A 13,331-nucleotide genomic window follows, 5' to 3' on the forward strand; every position below is an offset into this window, starting at 1 on the left:
CTTTCCCCTCTGGTAACCAGAGGTTTGTTTTCTATGTCTGTGAGTCTGTCTCTGTTTTGTAAATAAATTCGTTAGTGTCTTTTTTTTTTTTAAGATTTTTTTTTAGATCTTGTCCTTTTAATCTCACCCATTGTTACTCCAAACACGTAACAGGGGCATGAGGATTTCTTTCGGTATAACTGGGTAACCTAGAAACAAAGAAACACCAATTCATTGATTAGGGATCTGTTATACACCCACTGCTCTGCCTCCAGCCCCCAGACAGGGTTAGAGCTTGCTTCCGAGGGATGTGATAAAGCTGGAAGCTAGAACAAATATCAGTGAAAGAAAAAAAAAAAGAAAGAAAGAAAAATCAGACCCAGGAGAGTATTCTTGAGTTGCAGGAAAGTTGGGCTGGCCGCAGATGTCGTTGAACTGAAGGCCCACTGTCTGGGCGTAGTGAGCCGAGGCAGGAGGCCGTGCGAGCCATCCGGAGCCACCCAAGAAGAGGAGGAGCAGGGCAAAGGAAGAAAGAGTGAGATGTGACGATAACTTGGACCAAGGGATGAAGGTGAGGGAGGAGCTGGAGCCTGGAGCCCTTGACCTTGGGCAAAATAGGGTTGGCTGGGAGGGAAGGAGTGAGGCGAATCTGGGTCATGAATCATAGTTAACGGTGGGGTATCAAAAGGTGTCCTGTGCCAAGCAGTTCTAAAGACAGGACCGGCCAGCTGACCAAGCTGGGGAGAGGGATTTAGGAGCCGTGGTCCTGCAGATTGCAAAGTCGATGTCAGGAGAACCGAGGAACGCACCCCAGGAGCAAAAGTACAGAGCACCTGGACCGCGTACCCTCCCTCCCCTGCCTTTAGCTCTTACTTTCTTGTCTGTGCCCCTGAATGTTTTTTATTCTCTTACCTCTCCCTCTCCCACTCACATCCCCCTCCAACCCCTCTTACGTATTTGAGGGGTGTCATTTGGTTCTTTGTGAGACGTTGCCATTTGGGTAGAGCATATCTTTTTGGTAACTTTTTATTTTGGAATAAACTAAAATTTCCTGAAAAGTTGCAAGAATAGTGCAAGGAACTCCCATACACTCCTTACCTAGATTCACTCATTGGCCACACTTTGCTCTGTAGGCTGTGTCATTCTCACTCTTACTCTAGCTCTCACCACACACACACACACACACACACACACACCCCATGTGCATATTTTTCCTGAACCCTCTGAGAACAAGCAGGAGGCACGGTGCCCCACACACTTCAGGGCGTGTTCCTGAATCACAAAGACATCGCCGGACACCACCACAGCACAACGATCCAAATCAGGAAATTACACAGAAATAGAAAGCCAGGATCCAATCCATTTTCCATATTTGAATTCCATCACTTGTCCGGATAGTGCCCCGGCTCGAGCCCAGGGTGGCGGCTCCCTCCTCCGCCCCACCTTGCGCACCTGGGCCCCTTATTCCCATGTAGTCGCACCCCTGCTGCACCTCTGCTGCACCTCCTGCACCGAGCCTGAGCCCCTCCCGCCGCCCTTAACCCCTGGCTCCATCCTGGCGTCTCTTGGTCCACATCCTCCTTTATCATCTTTCCCCTCCGCGAGCGGTGGTCTCTAGGGGCTGGTGGTCTGGGCTCCGCGGGTGGACTCCTGGGACCATGTGACCTCGGGCAGCTCATCCCCAGCTTGTCCATTTATGGAACAAGGATGATGACAACACCCATTTCACTGGGGTTTCTGAGAAACAGATGGGTCCATTACGGCAGTTAAATGAGTCCAAGGATGTGCCGTCCACGGGACGGTGCCTCTCGTGTATACTGAGTGCTCAGGAAACAGAAGTCATTCTCCTCCTCCATCTTCATCACCACCATTCTTGTCACTGTTTAGCAGAGCACCCGGCACATAGTAGGTACTCAATAAGTTGTTGGATGACCGAGTTTAGGCAGAAGTGGTGGGAGGGCAAGGGGGAAAGAGGGGACCTCAAGAAGGCACGTGGAGCTGGACCCCTCACTCAGCAAGCCCCTTCATTCTGCAAACCCCGCCTCTGGAAGATGTGAGGGCACCGATGGTGGAAGAATCAATTAAACAGGAGATGGGATGGGCTTTAACTTGATTTCGTGTGTCTACAGGTGTTGGGGTGCCAGCCATGTGGCAGGACTGCTGTGGCAGGGCTGTGTGTCCCAGGGAACACCTCCTGGATTGGACCACAGATCATTAGGGACAGACCCGTCCTTGCATCATCATCACAGCTCCGTGAATTGAGCACTTACTAGCTAACAGGCAGGGACGATTATCCTCGCTTTGCAGATAAGGAGTCTGAGGCTGAGAGAGACAGACAGGTGATCGGTGGGAGGCCTGGGATTCAGCCAAGGGTTTGAGAAGGGACAGGCAGAGTCTGCAGAGGGGAGGGGAAGTGAGAAACATCGTCCCCTAAAACTGGAAGCAAGGAGACAGTTTGTTGGGATTATTGGCACGTGACTGGGAGTCCACGCTGCGGGTTCAGTCCCCCCATCCTTTTCGGGTTTTCTGAAAAGGGTGGAGAGAGGTACTGGGGGGTTTTGCTGGAAGAAAGTGAGAGGCGACTAGAAGGACTGACCTAGTGGGACACCAGGCTCTGTGTCTCCCAAGAGCTTCCTGTGACCTGGGAGCAGGAGGAGGGGGCCCAGGGAGGGGCTCAGTGGATAGCAGGGGTCCCCGACGCTGGCGGGGGCGGTGGGGCCACAGGGGGGCGGTGGAGCCCGGGCTTCGGCGTCAGGAGAGGGTCCGGGTGCCCAGGACAGCCTCCCCCGCGCTGAGTCAGTGCCCCGTGTTGATTCAGGAGGGAGTTCATGCCCTCGGTAAACTAGGAGTGGTCATGACCGAGGCGGGACGGGGGAGGGAGGGAGGGACAGGAGGCCCAAGGCCAGAACCTTTGGACGTGTCCACCTGCAGGGAGGAGGGAGGAGCGAGGCAGACAAGTGAAAGCACAGGAAAGGAGTGGCCAGAGAAACAGGAGGATAACCAGAGGCTTGGTGTTCAGAGCCCGAGGGGAGGGTCAGCTCCAAGGGTGGCCCCCGGAGAGTCACCTAGTGGGAGTGGGGACGTGGTGGGCGTGTCAGGTGGCCATGAGGACTCCGAGTGTTTTGGTCACCGGTCTGATTTCAAAGGATGAAGGACTGACCTGAGTGAGGACGTGGTTGGCACCAGTTAACACGTAAAACGCGGAAAGGCAAACTGTGTCCGAATCACACCCAGATTTTTCTCTCTGCACCCACTGCCCCTGCCTGCCAGTCACCAGCCCTGACCTCTCACTGGAGGACAGAGAAGGGGAGGCGATGGGGCTGCCCCCGCCCCAGGTCTGACTTCATGGGGTGTTGCTGGATCCCGCGGAACCGTTCCGCCTAGCAGTTACATGCTGGGTAATGGTGATTGTCACCAGGGCGGGAGAGGGGCTCCTCATGTGGGCTTCTGATCACTGACAGTAGACACTGATCTGATGCTCTGATTCCTTGAGGTGAGGAGGAGCCCAGACCACGACATCTTCTTCCCTTGGCACTTGCTTGTTTTGATCCCAACCTGGCAGAGGAGGAGGCTTGGCGAAGGGCAGACCTTTTCTTCGAGAACCCCTTTTGCATCTTGAGAGGTCTGAGCTCCAACACCCACCAGAAACGGGGAGCTAAAAAGCTTTTTTATTTCAGACCCATAGAGGGAGATTAATTGGATTGTCTCATGGCGAGGGAGCAGGGCTCACCCCAGGCCACAGAGAGCGGAAAGTTTCTTTGTCCCTGGGGAGCCACAGGGCTTTGGGGAGGAAACTGGGAGCGCAGAGGGGGCCCTCTGCACATAGCGCCTCTGTAGGAAAGGATAAGGCTGCACTTGACCTTGAGAGAGGCTGGAGGGTGTGTGGGGCCAAGTCCTTGGAGCTGGGATCTGCAGGGCCTGGAGGACTACAGCGATGCGCAGCCAGAGGAAGTGGGGAGAAGGGAGCCGCGGACCAAAGACAGGACCCTTCTCTTTGTCTCAGATTCTTGAATGAGCACTTGGAGGGACAAAAGTGCCCTGATAGTGACTGGCATTGCTGTCTACCTTGCCCTGTAGAACGTGACGGGGCAGTTTTTTGTTTTGTTTTGTTTTGTTTTGTTTTTACGAATTTCACTCCTGCCCTGCGCCAGAGCGGCTGAGAGCAGTTGACACACATGTCCCGAATTTTGGCTAGTTTCTACTTAAGATGTTCAAATCATTTTTCTAACATTTGAAATGCTTCATGCATTTCTTTTCTTTTATTATGAAAACTTACGAAGGCACACAAGAATTGACTAGCGACGCACCCAACTTCAACAGTTACCAGCTCCTGGCAATCTTGTTTCAAATGTACACCCCCTTTACTTCCTCCTCCTCTGTTACTATTTTCCATACATAAACTTTTTAATGAAGTCTAATATTAAAGAAGAGTGCATCTACAGCTTGATGAACTTCTGCATCCTCTTGTATTATTACTTTGTGTTCTTTTTTTTTTTACTTTTTTTATGGGAGAAGTATAGTCAGTTTACAATGTGCCAATTGCTGGTGTACAGCCTGTTTCAGTCATACATACACATATACATATCCTTTTTCACTGTAGGTTACTACAAGATATTGAATACAGCTCCCTGTGCTGTATAGTAGAAACTTTTCATATATCTATTTTATATATAGTAGTTAGTATCTGCAAATCTTGAACCCCCAATTTATCCCTTCCCACCTCCTTTCCCACCTGGTAACCATAAGTTTGTTTTCTATGTCTGTGAGTCTGTTTCTGTTTTGTAAATAAGTTCATTTCTGCTTTTTTTTTTTTTTTTTTTTTAGATCCCACATATGAGTGATATCATATGGTATTTTTCTTTCTCTTTCTGGCTTACTTCACTTAGAATGATGATCTCCAGGTCCATCCGTGTTGCCACAAATGGCATTACTTTATACTTTTTTATGGTTGAGCAGTATTCCATTATGGGTATATATGTGTGTGTATATATACCACTTCCTTATCCAGTCATTGGTTGATGGACATTTTAAAAACATGGAATGCTTCATGAATTTGTGGGCCATCCTTGCCCAGGGGCCATGCCAGTCTTCTCTGTATCATCCCAATTTTAGTATATGTGCTGCCAAAGTGAGCACTTACTTGTTTTTTACGGAAGTAGATTTGATTTGCAATGTTGTGTTAGTTTCTAGTTACAGCATAGTGATTCAGTTATACATAAATGTTATTTTTCATATTCTTTTTCTTTACAGGTTTTTACAAGCTATTAAATATAATTCCCTGTGCTATACAGTAAGATCTTGTTGTTTACCTATTTTGTACATAGTAGTTTGTATCTGCTAATCCCAAACTCCTAATTTATCCCTTCCCTCTCCTTTCCCCTTTGGGAACCATAAGTTTGTTTTCTATGTCTGTGAGTCTGTTTCTGTTTTGTAAATAAGTTCATTTGTGTCATTTTTTTTTTTTTTAGATTCCACATATAAAAGTGATATCATATGGTATTTTTCTTTCTCTTTCTAGCTTTCTTCACTTAGTATGATGATCTCCAGGTCCATCCATGTTGCTGCAAATGGCATTATTTCATCCCTCTTGCATCATTTTGAAGAAAATTGGTCATATTATTTCATCTACTTATTTCATCCTCATATATTTTTTTATTGTGGCAAAATCACATACCTTTATGTTTACCATCTTAATCATTTTTAGGCCTACAGTTCAGTAGCATTAAGTGTATTCACATCTTGCAACAGACCTCAGAGAACTTTTTCACCTTGCAAGACTGAAACTCTATTTCAAACTATTTTTAACGAGAGACACTAGAGAGCCAAACTGTCTAACCTGTCTGAAAAAAAGATGTGTGCATTCTTCTTATGTCACCGTACATGCCACAGAAGGCGGGGAAGGGACACACAGGTCGTGATTGTATACCTGACGCCAGAAAGGCTCTGTAAACAGGAGGCAGGCTGCGTGTCCTGCCTGGCGGGCACGCTCCTCAGATGCTCGGTGATTACAGGGTGGATGGCACGTATGAATGAGATGAGGTCGTGGCCCTGCAGCCTGGTGATCGTCACCCTGTCTCACGTGGAGTGACTTGTCACTGGGTCTCAAGGCAGTCAGCGGCCCGCTGTGGTCTGCAAAGAATGGAGAAAAGGGTGGTTTAATGTTTAATGTGTTTCTAAAGGAAGCAGAGAAGAGCTTGGAGCTTTTACTGGTTTTCCAATTGACCTGAAGGGTCTTTGACACCCCCCAGACCCCGTCCATCCAGGCTTAGCTGTGGGAACGGCCACAGCCAGGGAGACTGCAATCCCTCAACCCGATTCTATTGGTAGTATTTACATTCTCTGTCCTCTCTTGCAAGAATATTTTTTTGACATTTGCCTTCTGGCAGAGCCAGGGCCCGGGAGTGGGAGTTGTGGGGAGGTGGACTTGGCTGAAAGCGAGGAAGAATGCTCTTAGTCACCTGCCATCCAAAAATGGACCGGCCTGACTCAGAAGACAGCATGTCCCCAGCCTGGACAAGGTCCCGGAGAGGTCCCTTCAGGGGAGCGCTCCCTTTGCTGTGATAGCCTTGTGCAGAAATCAGTGACCACCACCCACTTTTGAGCACCCACTCCGTGCCCGGCGCCGTTCTCAGCCCCGGCGAGGGGATGCCATCATTTCATCATCCAGCTGCTCCAGGAGACAGCGCCGGCATCGCCTGTTGTTTCCTCCTCCATCGTGCAGACGGGGACACGGAGGCACACAGAGGCTCCGGGACCTGCCCCAGCTGGTGCAGCTGTCAAGCGAGGGAGGCTTGTGACTGTGTCCCCGTGACCGTGTCGAGGGGAGGGTCCCACGCCCCAGCTGTTGTGTGCTTAAAGTTGCTGAAAAGGCAGTCAACTCAGCAGGAAATGTCTGGTTAGGAGTCAGGAGGGCTGTTCCTTCCAGACTCCACAAGGCACGGGGCCTGGGATCACTCAGGACAGGGTACAAGTGACACGCGGACTCCAGGGCCCGGGGCTCCCAGGCCCCACGTCCAGTTAGCAATGCCCTCCTTGACCCCCGGTCTGTGAACTGGCTTCTTGCCCTGTTCCTTCAAGTGCATCCTCCAGCGTCAGGAATCCATCCAAGACTTCTCCCCCCTGCCCCCTCCCACCCGGCGGGCTGAGTCCTCGCCTGGGTCATCTGCCCGGGACACAGTTTTTCTGATAACGCCTCTGGGGAAGCCTTGGAGTCTAGGCATGAAGCCTGGGTCTCCCACCCCCAGGGAGAAGTTGCTTACACGTCTAATCCACATTTTCCGAGCATGGGAATAAGATGCCAGTTTTAGAAGATCACAGGGTGCTCACTCGGGAAGTGGCCGAGCATGTGGCAGCCTCTGTGGACAGCGGTCGCCTCCACCTTTTCCTCCAAGGACTGAGGGTGCTGTCCTGAGCGCAGCCTTTGGTGCTCGGCCCCCAAGGGGTCTTCTCCAAAACCGCACGTGTCCCCCAAGTCCCAGGAAGAATGCCCTTCGGGATGAGTTTGCCGTGCGGGGGGAGTCGGGCAACGGGCTGCTGCACCGGCTTGAGCCAAGCAGTTCCTCTGAACAATTCTCTGACTCAGAAAACCCGGTCACTCTGAGCTCCAGGACCTGCTGTTTGTAAAATGAGAAATCACTAGAACATCCCTAAAACTCCTTCTAACTAAAGTGAAGTGTTCTGGTTCATGACCAAGGTGGGGGGAGGAAAATGCGCATGTGATAAATAAAAATCTTTTCTGCAGTGGACCAAGAAAGAGGACAGAAGCATTTTGCCCCCCAGGTTAGCCCCAAGCTACTGCAAGTGTGCCATGCACCTGCCGGTTTCCTGCGGCTTTTCTTTCCCCAAATGGGATGTTTCCTAAGACCCTGACCAGGGGTTCCAATCAGGTGAATTGATCTAGAGGCTGTAACTTCACACCATGAGGCTGCCCCCCGGGGGCCTGGCAATCTTAGGCGTTTATGAGACAATTAGCTACAAGCGAATACTTCTCACGCGTTATCCATGGTTGTGTTTCCTTGAAGGAGTATAAAATGGGTTAAAATAAGGTCTCTGATTTTGCACTTGGGAAAACTGATGTGCAGGAAGGTTGGGTCATTTTTCCAGAATGTGACAAGAGGGAGAGAAACTTTTTGGCAAGTGCTGGGATCTCCACCCATCACATCTTTGAAGAGAAGAGCATTGCTGCCTGCTGTGCCTCAATTATCTGCCCCCCAATTACTGCACCTGCTGTGCAATTAGAACAGATTCCTGAGCGCTGCCATTGAACCTCTGTCTTCTCTCTGCCTTTCAAGACCCTTGGACCTGCAGGCAGACCTTCACTCGGGGCACAGAAGGAAATTCCTCCGGTGTTAATTTCACCGTGTTAGGAAATGGCTTGGACCAGGAGACGTAACAGTGTGTGTGTTTTTAACTGTTTTAAGCATCTGCTGTTATGACACAATCTTTAAAGCCTTTTGTTAATTTTTCTGGTGACTCTCTCCCCCTTACATTCCTTCCCCACATGTCTGGCCCTTTTCCTGAACCAGCCTGACAATCTGAAACAATAAGACTTCTGAAATCCCAACTGTTCTTCTTTCCCCAAAGACGATTTTGTTCAGTGGGGCCCTGTGAGCTGCTTTTAGAACATCGGCCTCTGGTGGGTAACAGACAAAGAGCTGCAGCCCCGCTTACAATGAAAGACAATTCATCAGGTTGGAAGGAAGGACACCAGATAGAAACATCGGTGTCTGGATTTCATTAAAACCCTCTCCCACGATACAAATCAAATGCAGCCTTGGGGGAGGGTGTAGCTCAGTGGTGGAGCGCATGTTCAGCTGTGCCTGAGGTCCTAGGTTCAATCCTTGATACCGCCACTAAAAATGATACGTAAATAAATGAACCTAATTTCCTCCCCCTCCAAAAAATAAAGATAAACAGATCACTGCAGCTTTGAGTGTAGGAAATACTTACCACGCTAGAGAAATCTCACAAGCAAACACTGCTGGACCCATGTTTGCTAACTTCCCATCCCAAGTTTTTTTTCTTTTTTTTCAATTGAAGAATAGTTGATTTACAATGTTACATTAGTTTGTTTTAAAACTTACTGACATATTTAATGAGGTGATAATACTGTTGCTTAGACTACATCCCACTTGAGGGAAAAGTAAAATAATTTTAGGGGATTTCAGATTTGAGTCTCTCAGGGGTGGAAAACTGCCCGTCACAGATCTGGGTTAGAGGAAAAGGACTTGGATGCCAGCTGTGGGTCGGGCTCCCTACATGGGCTGGGACGGGCTGTGAAGCCCAGGAAAGCTTTTTCTTGGATGTGGCAGGATTGAAGGGCTCCGAAGGTCTCCTTGGGGGGAATTTTACAGCATCCAGGACAGGGAGCTTCCGCTGCATGTGTATTTTCTTTTCTGGATGACCTTGGATTTATGTGATGATCTGGAAGAGAAGACCTCAGACACCAATCTGGAATATGCTTACGTCTTTTCTAAGCCTATTTCCATGGTCTTTTGGAGAATGATAACTATGTATGCTCCAGTGTTACGAACCTCACATGGTTCTCCATCTGTAGCCTGTGGTGGGCCCCAGGATCAAGGCGATGTTAGCTAATTTAGGATATGATGCTAAATTAAGCCTCATGTTTTAATCCATTTCCCAATAATAAAATAAAAAAATTTTTAAGAGCAAAAATCATGGGACACTGTCACAGAGAGGGTTCCAGGAGTTTTATGTCCTCCTGACCGATACATGGCCCTGCTTACTGTGCCCTGCCCAGTAGCACAAGGGGTGTCTCCTACCCTCTCCTTTCATCATCCATCGAGCCCAGGATCTGAGACGCTGCCCAGTATCTCATACAGTAAACCGGGTGGTGGAACAGCACGTCAAACATTGATCCCCCTCTGTTATTTTCCATTGCTAATGATTATTTTAAAATTTTTGTCACCAGGAAACTAGAGGATTCTGTATCTCCCACTCTGGGTTTTCAGAGCAGAAAATGAGCCTTATCATGAACTTGGAATCAAAAGATGCTTTTAGAGCTAGAAAAGATCTTGAAGGTTGTGTTGCCTAATCTCTTTTCACAGGTGAGGAAGTCAGGCTTGGAGCAGGTGACGTTGGGCTCAGGCTGTGGTGGCCGAGCCCACGGGCCTCGGGATGAGAGGGAGCTCGCCTTCTGCTTTGCAACATGCAAAATGCACACAGCTCTAAGATACAGGAACCTGAATGCATCAGCCTGGGCAGCCTCTCTAGCGGAGGTGAGATGACACACATGGGAGGGGGGGAGGGTACCAGGTCAGGATGCTACAGCACGTGTGGGGCCCCAGCACAAAATGACAGCGCAGTACTCCTTGTTCCAAAAAGCAAGAAGGAAGCTTTGTCTTTTTCCCATGGTCTCTCTCTCTCGATCTATCATAGTGTTTTCTATTTGCTATTTAATGAGGTACTTCCTGGGGCAGAGGGGATTGGTGCAAACCTCTCTGGGAGTGCAGACCACCCTCCTTCCACCATGTTCCTGGGACTCCTGCCTTATGACTCTGTGTGGCCGTGAGCACCCCCAGTCCTGACTCTTGCTTGGGGCCAGGCCCTCCTTGGGGCAGAGAGGGGGATCTGGGTCCCCCAGGACACCAAGGAACTGGGGAATAGACAGCCAAGGACCCACTGGAAGTAGGCAATGCACAGTCATGCATGTGGCTCCAAGCCCCTAGCACACGCTCCATCATCCCTGGTGAACTTCACATTCAAACCACAAGGTCAGTGATAAAATGAGTAAGTTCAAGACTGAGATCGCAGAGCATAAAACCCTACGCGTGGGTCTCCTCTGAATGCTGTGTGTCTGCACCATCACATGCCCAGGAAGCAGAGTCTGGCCAGTGGTGAGCAGGCTGGGACCTCTGTAATGGCCTGGAGTTACAGACGCCCAGGTCATGCAGGGATGCAAGCTTGAGTCTTTCTTACCTTCAGCCTTGACCTACAACCTTTCCTGGGAGGGCAGCAGGGTGGGGCTCTGGTTCCTGACCAGCAGAACCCTGATGGTAGAAGATTTGAGGGTGGACTTTATCTCAGCTGGTGTCTGAAAGAATTCTCAGGTTAGAGGGTGAATGGCCTCAAAAAATGAAAAATAGACTTACCATACGATCCAGCAATCCCACTTCTGGGCATATATCCAGAGGAAACTCTAATTCAAAAAGATACACGCACCCCAGTGTTCATAGCAGCACTATATACAGTAGCCAAGACATTAAGCAACCTAACTGTCCATCGACAGATGACTGGATAAAGAACCTGTGGTGTGTTTATACAATGGAATATTACTTGGTCATAAAAAAGAATAAAATAACCCCGTTTATAGCAACATGGATGGACCTGGAGATCATCATGCTACATGAAGTAAGCCAGAAAGAGAAAGAAAAATACCATATGATATCACTCATATGTGGAATCTAAAAAAAAATGACATAAATGAACTTATTTATAAAACAGAGACAGACTCAAAGACATAACAAACAAACTCGTGGTTATCAGTAGGGGGAAAGGAGTGGGAAGGGATAAATTGGGAGTTCGAGATTTGCAGATACTAACTACTATATATAAAATAGATAAACAAGAAGTTTCTACTGTACAGCATAGGGAACTATATTCAATATCCTTGTGGTAACCTATAATGAAAAAGAATACGAAAAGGAATATATGTATATATGTGTATGACTGAAACATTATGCTGTACACCAGAAATTGACATAATATTGTAAACTGACTATACTTCAATAAAAAAAAAAAATGAAACTTTCTAAAACTGCCTCCTTCCGGGCTTCTCATCGCAAATTGATGCTCGTTTGGTGAGCATCTCAGGGATTCTTCAGAGTCTGTGCTGCACCCCGTTGCCTTTGGTTGGTGTGAGGCTCCTCTTGGCAACCTTCGGGAAGCTGAGGTCTCTCTCTTTCAGGTGATTTACAAATATGAGTTTGTAAATAACGCCTGGGGGCAGTCCACAGCTCGGCATCGCTTTGGGCTATTGGCCTGGGAACAGGGACGACCACTGGCTGGCAGTGGGGATCCTGTTTTAAGAGGATGCAGAGGGGGCTGTGGGTTAGAGGTGGCCTCTGAAAACCTCCGCCTGGTGCGGCAAGGCTGCTGACTGGTCCTGCCTCACGGCTCATGAGCCCCCTGGCTGGGCGCCGGGAGGTGGGTGGAAGCGGACAGGTTGCTCCCCTCTGCAACATCCTAAAACCCCTGCAAAGCATGTGCTTTGTGTTCAGGGACAGTTGCCAAATTCTCGCTCTGGAAATAATTTTCCGGGTCTTTCTACTAGAAAAAAAAGCTTTAATTTAGAGAATGGGGGAGGGAGGAAGCAGAAAGACCAGGAAGGAATCACCAAGTTAGAATAAAGCTCCAAGGTCTCGGAAAATCAGAGAGGAACGTTGCCACGGGAACCGCGTGACAGGACAGAGCCCCCCACCCCCACCCCGTTCCTGCAAAGGAATATTCATCGGCACCCGGTCTGGCACATCTGGGCGGCGGAGCGTTCCTACGTGTGCCCCGCGGACCCGCCGGGCTTGGCAGAGGGCACTTTCCGCCAGCCCGTCCTCGCTAGCCTTGCTCCGGCTCGGCCATCGATCTGTCGAAAGCGGGGGGAACTCTGAGTCATCCGCCTCCTTCTCAACACCGACGTGTTTCTGGGAATGTGCCGAGGGCTCCGCGACGTGACATTCCTTAGCTGCGAGGAGCCAGGCAACTCCCACTTCCTTTCTCGTCACGTTGCATCATCTTTCCCAACAGGACCGAACAGATTTACACGAAGCTTACGTGCCTTTAGGGGAGCGAGGAGGGCGTCCTTGTCCGAGCCCCGCCCCTCTCTGTAGCCGGAGTCCTGCCCCGGGGGGGCGGGGGAAGGTGTCACTGGCGACGGCTCTCTTGCCTTTGCAAGCGTAAGAAAGACAGACCTTACTTCGTAATCATGAAAAAACAGTAACATGACAGTCAAGGCACCACCACGTGCGTCACAACGCGAGTACTCGGCAACGATGACACCTTGGTTCGCGTGAGGGGGATCATGGTTTTTTACAAATTCTATGTTCTTGTCATCTCAGAATAAGGTACATGATCTCTGTGAATCTTTGGCCCGTGGGTCAACTTTTGCACATCGAAATCCCAGAGGAATGTTACTTATTAAGGGTGTGGTTAACAGACAGACGTGGCGGGGGCTGTGGAGGAGGCTGGGGCAGGGACGGTGGATGCAGAGTGACAAGAAGGATATGGGATTCCAGAAGGGCACAGTGTCGCGGTGGAGAATGGAGGGCAGGGAAGGGGGACGCCAGGCGTGGGGCTCAGGGGAGAGGGTGCCCCACGCCGTGGGGGAGGGCTGGGGAGAC

The 13,331-nt window shown here is 49.6% G+C and overlaps 1 long non-coding RNA gene and 1 other non-coding gene across 2 annotated transcripts; both read right to left on the minus strand.

Annotated features, from left to right (window-relative positions):
• Nucleotides 1–5,008: 5,008 nt before the first annotated feature.
• Nucleotides 5,009–5,115, minus strand: LOC116668371. The gene has a single exon (XR_004325541.1). It is a non-coding gene; the product is annotated as a U6 spliceosomal RNA (small nuclear RNA).
• Nucleotides 5,116–5,611: 496 nt separating this feature from the next.
• LOC116668242 lies at nt 5,612–7,074 on the minus strand. Its single transcript, XR_004325318.1, has 2 exons — nt 6,575–7,074; nt 5,612–6,108 (listed from the first exon to the last, which is right to left on the minus strand). It is a non-coding gene; the product is annotated as an uncharacterized LOC116668242 (long non-coding RNA).
• Between the last annotated feature and the right edge of the window lie 6,257 nt (nt 7,075–13,331).

This window comes from Camelus ferus, chromosome 13, assembly GCF_009834535.1.
Source record: "Camelus ferus isolate YT-003-E chromosome 13, BCGSAC_Cfer_1.0, whole genome shotgun sequence".
Lineage (NCBI taxonomy): Eukaryota > Metazoa > Chordata > Mammalia > Artiodactyla > Camelidae > Camelus > Camelus ferus.